The following is a 5,076-nucleotide window of genomic DNA, read 5'->3' on the forward strand; positions in this document are numbered from 1 at the left end:
CATAACCTAATCCTAAGGACTAGGTCTTTATTCAACTGACTAACAAACCTTAAAGACTTGGACAACGCTCTTCAATCTCATCTCCCTGCGGATCATTTCAAGACCTCTGTCGTCATCTCAGTTTGGAACTCTTCAACACGCCTGTTCCCTATCAGTATCTGGAAGCCTTTTTGTAACGCTCTTATTGTCTACAATGATCCAAGTCTGTCTGTATAACGGCCATCAAAGTTCATGTTTGAGACAATATTCAGCGAGTTCATGACGCTTGCCACCCTGGTTTCCTTTGGTTGCCTTGCACTTGCAGTCAGGCTATATTCTTAATGTAATTTAGGCATGATACTTCTGTTTCAATTATGAAAATTCTGCCTTCCACTTCCTTGTATGGCAAACCCAATATTGACCATATTTTCTAGTTGAATTCTACTTAAGAGAGGGTGTGCGCTATATTTTCAGGCTGAAGGTTGCTTTTTATGATGAGGTTGTTTAGTGGAGCCGTGTTATACGGTTATGTATGAAAGAGAACCGGGAAAAAATGGTGTGCGCTATATTTTCAGGCTGAAGGTTGCTTTTTATGATGAGGTTGTTTAGTGGAGCCGTGTTATACGGTTATGTATGAAAGAGAACCGGGAAAAAATTTGCACATTGATATTTTTTACAATTTTGAACAATGGGATGAAGTTATTGAGGTATAAGATTGTTCTATACCAATATCAAAAATTTTCCCTCATGCAATATTAATCAACATTTTCTGAGTTAATATTCATGGAACTCTTTATTGCTAAATGTTAATATCATCAGAAGTTTCTGACATAATTTTTGACGTGCCATTGTAGGATAAGTATATTTATGACAACATATGGAACAATAAGTTCATCAATGTTTTTCTCGTTGTTATTTGTGCCTTCAAGCATTACTTTTGAGATTACAGGTAGTGTTGAGCTATTTATAGCCTATCAATGATGTTTATGGAATTTCCTCATAGAGGTCACAGATCTAGCTGATGGTTGACAAACTGTTATCTGCAGGCCATTTTATGGTTCATGGATTTCAGTTGCTCGAGATATTTCTTCATCATTCTGTAGGAGAGAGTGCATTGCTGATTATTGAAACTCGCCGATATATCCCCTGCAGGTGCTTTTAAAAATTTTAATTTCACATGCTATTTCTATTGTAACTATTCTTGTTTTATATTGATTGGGTATTCAGGCCTCATGATTCTATTGTGAGTTCTATAAAGATTTTTCTTCGTGGTTCCATAACAGGTTTGATGATGATTTTCTTTGTCCTGAACGTTGCATCTTTGCAAATAAAACATTTTTCTGTTAAGCATGATCCTGTACATCTGATAGATTGACAAAGTATCCCTCCTTCGATTAGAAATCATGGCTGATTCAATTGTGAAAGCGTGTTAGCCATGAAATATGAATGAAAGAAAGAAATACCAAAATAATTTCTTTATTGGTTGAGCATACTTTTAGACATTTTCACAATTGTCATACGTCTCGGTGTTTCATCTTTTTATGAAGGGCTGCACATTAACTGGATATTTGACTGATATTCCATTCCAAGTCTCCACATATGAATCTTTTGTTATTATGCGAACAACGAGGATTTTGTGGTGTTTGGGGCCTATAATTCTTATTTCTTAGTTATATGAATACCTGTAGTGTTTCTTATCTGTTATTATTATATTTTTAAAAATGCTGTGATTGTAGGTTCATTGTGGGAATGGAAAGGCACCCTTATTCGAACTCTGGGGTTTTACCTTGATGTGATGACTTTGTTGATGGCTGTAGCCCATTATGTGTACATTTGGTGGCTTCATGGCATGGCATTTCGTCTTGTGGATGCAGTCCTTTTCTTGAATATCCGTGTAAAAGTTCTCTGCGTTATACTGCAATTCTGGTTATATGTATCCTTATTGTTGCTATTATGGTCCACTGTGTAGAACCAATGGCTAAAGCTAAGAAGCTGTCCTGCAGTCATCTTTTCCATCTAGTGTTTGACTTTGAGATCCTGGTATGGCCTATATCATAGATCAAAAAGCATGTTCATTCTAACTTGAAATTATGGGAAGTAAAATCCAATGCTGCATGACTTGTCAATACCAGGTTGGACCAAGGTTTAAACGAGAATTACTCATGCCCCACTTGTCACAAGCCACTCTTTGTGTCCAGACCGGAGAACAGAGTCACCCCCCATGCAACAGTATATTCAACTGATGATCTGCTTGCTCGTCGAATAAGTGCTGGACTTGATAGACCAAATTTTCTTGGTCATGGCATGCACTCTGGAGTCATTCCAAATCCATTGCAGGATGCAGAAAGTGGTGATTGGAGGTCAAGATACTTTTTAATGCTTTGTTATGCCACTTTAGAAGTGACACTTCTGGAAAATTCATAGATGGGAGAAAGTAGCAATAACATTTATCTCATTACATGATGTGGCAATAATGAGGCTTCTCCTAACATTTTATCCGACATTTCTCATTTTGGAATTGCGTTTCCAAACATAAATCTTATCTGAATAGTGCCTGGTCTTGGTTTATAGCTTACTGATGATTGTGTAGTTCTCCAATTTGGTAGAAATAGCAAGCTTTTAGTCTTCTTATAAAAAGTTTTCGTTGTTTCAAACATATTTTGCAATTTGGGTTAACTTCCTTAGCGACAATAGTTAGTACTATTGTATTCTAATTCTTAAAAGAAAACGAACTTTCTCTTCAGTTCTTTCTGAACTTGTGATGAAAACTAAGTACTGTTTACGCCTTTCTTCTTTGTTATTTTCCAAATAGGAGAAGAGGAGATTCCAGTTGGTTGAACTCACAAGGAGCTGGCCCATCTGGATTGGGTCGAGTTTAAATGGTGATGAGGCAACTTGCAGCTGTAGGAGAGACCTACGCCCGGACTTCCGTTGAAGACGCTTCATGGAGTCTGTTCCCTACGAATCCCTCTCACGCTAGTACATCCAGGTCTGCTATCGCTCCTGGTTCTGTCATGTACCCAAGAGGTTCGGGTGGTTTGCAAGTTAGGTCAATGTCTCAACCTGCAAATGGAAACTTAGCAAATATACTTGCTTAGGCTGAAACAGTGCGAGAAGTACTGCCACACCTCTGATGACATAATTTTCCAGGTATACTTCAAAATTTTAATTTTATGGGTGAAGGATGGTTTTTAAATTTCTTGCATCTTCAGCTGTTCGTCTTTTGGATCAAAACATCTGTTATGATAATGATTATCGCCATGAATTCTCCGTCCTGATCCTGATATATATGCCCATTAAGTAATAATAATAAGAGAACTGATGAGAACCTCAAGTTCTTGAAACGGAAGGAATGGTGATAGTTGAATTAAACACGCATATCCTCGATAATATTTTCCAATAGTTGAAGTCAAAACATGTTTAGAACTTCATCAGATTTATTCGATTTGCATTTTCTACAATTAGAAATGCTATAATTTCTAAATCTTCTACTGTAATCTGCAGGATTTGCGACGGACAAATTCTGTGATGGTCACCGTGAATAATCTTCTGCAGATGTGATATTAGGGGGCACAGTTTTCTTTTTTCCTTTTCCCCCTTCAAGGCCGTAACAGTTCTATGCTGGGGTGTCAAACGAGTCTTGTTGACCTCGTTTTTTTGTACAGTTGAAGTCAATAGCAGATCTCGGCTCCACTCACGTCCATGTAAGCTTGCTCTTGCACACTTGACCGTCGGAGTGCACATACATTGCCTCGCCCCTCGCTTTTTGTACATGCACACGTGGACAACAAGTCTGATGTTTCTTAAAGCTTCATTTGTGTATATAGAAGCTGCTTATATATCATTGGCTGAGGAAAACATGAAATAATTACTCTCAAGAAAATGAAAACCATTTCACTGAATGTATTGACGGCCGATCTAATTCATCTTATCAATTTATGTGATGCTATGATTCTGATTCCAGCATTTCGTTAATAAAGAAGAATATAAACATGTGAATAAAGTAAAGTTTTTGATGGAATTACAATAATGTGTAACACTATTATATAATTTTATCCTTTATTTTTCAAAATTTTCTTACTGGGACAAACTATTCGAAGTTAATTAAGGATGAATCATATGAATAATTTGTTTTCGAATACCTTTTTTCGTATAAGATTTTGATATACCTTCTGATCATTAGTTAATCAAAAATCAAATAGCTTAATTTATACGAAAGTATGTTTATTACACAAGACAACGGTCAAAATTTCAATTTTTTCCTTCCAAATTCTATTTAGCCGTTGTTTGATTTGGTTAAAGTTGGATTTTTAATAGATATTGACAAAAATTTGATGAAATGTATGATTGAAAAATTAATAAAAGCTGTAGGCTCTATAAATGTGTCGTTGGAAATGAGTTTTAAAAAAAATTAGGGCCCAATATGAACTTAATATATGTTTGAGCCCCATTCTTTTTTTAAAAATGCATTTTGAAATAACAGATTGATGGAGATTGTGTGGTTGCAAAATAAAGAAAAGTTTTGAGTTTGCATGTAATATCATTTTATTGAAAAATGTATGGTTGAAAAGAAAAAAAGAAAAATGTCACTAAAAATAATGAGAATCAAATAAAGGCTTAGTATGGTTCAATCTAGGGCAAGACATGAGATTTTTCTTACTTAAGTTCAACTCTAAATGTTGGGACCTTGTAATTGTATGGTTTCAAAAATTTTCCTTTATATATATGTGTATGTATGCGCACGCGCGCACACAGAGAGAGAGGAAAATAAAGAAATTCATAGTTACTCATCCAAATAAATTGAAAATAAATTTGGGTATATTTTGCAAATAAATTGTCACAAGGCTGTTTTCTTCGTAAAATAGTCCTGCATTCAATCAAATTTATTTGTTATTTGTGCGTAAAAAATGATAAATGTTATTCTTTTAATTTTGAAATTGAAAACAAAATTGGGGATTAAAGACTGGCCTAAGTGTTAACGAAGACTCAAGGGCGTGTTCTTATGCGTTGCTCACCCGTCCGTCACTAGAAACACCAAACTAGCATTTATATATAAATACAGAAGGATCTGAGATGAAAGTCTCATGCACGATTTTA

At 35.4% G+C, this 5,076-nt stretch overlaps 1 pseudogene; it reads left to right on the forward strand.

Annotated features, from left to right (window-relative positions):
* Positions 1–1,774: 1,774 nt before the first annotated feature.
* On the forward strand, positions 1,775–3,881 carry LOC111406562 (annotated as a pseudogene).
* The last annotated feature ends 1,195 nt before the right edge of the window (positions 3,882–5,076 follow it).

The sequence above is a fragment of the Olea europaea genome, chromosome 12 (genome assembly GCF_002742605.1).
Source record: "Olea europaea var. sylvestris chromosome 12, O_europaea_v1, whole genome shotgun sequence".
Lineage (NCBI taxonomy): Eukaryota > Viridiplantae > Streptophyta > Magnoliopsida > Lamiales > Oleaceae > Olea > Olea europaea.